Below are 331 nucleotides of genomic sequence, written 5' to 3'. Positions count from 1 at the left end.
TCATATACATGGGTAGAAACTCACAATACACACTAAATTTAATTTATGTATAATGTTTTTGTTTTCTATCACATTACTAACAACAATGAGGTTTTCCCATTCATAACCATAAAACTTAAATTGTATTTTGTGCAGTGTATTTTAGTAAATACACAAACACAGACCCCGAGGAAACCACTGAAAATAAAGAGACCTTGATAAAAAAGAAATAGAAAATAGAGGCGTATTCCTGGTAATTGAGAGAAAAGGTGCAAGGGGCTCCAAGTGGTGCCTTTACTGCTAATACTATACTGATTAAACAAACTGGTTGTGTTCGTTTTGTAAGCACTGT

At 32.9% G+C, this 331-nt stretch overlaps 1 protein-coding gene across 1 annotated transcript in view; it reads left to right on the top strand.

Moving 5' to 3' along the window:
• LOC119587762 (protein tramtrack, beta isoform-like) overlaps positions 1 to 331 on the top strand; it is a gene marked incomplete at its 5' end in the record, with an annotated part of 48,755 nt that overhangs the window by 29,431 nt on the left and 18,993 nt on the right.

Source organism: Penaeus monodon, chromosome 23, assembly GCF_015228065.2.
Source record: "Penaeus monodon isolate SGIC_2016 chromosome 23, NSTDA_Pmon_1, whole genome shotgun sequence".
NCBI lineage: Eukaryota > Metazoa > Arthropoda > Malacostraca > Decapoda > Penaeidae > Penaeus > Penaeus monodon.
This window is presented reverse-complemented; position numbering and strand designations above follow the sequence as displayed.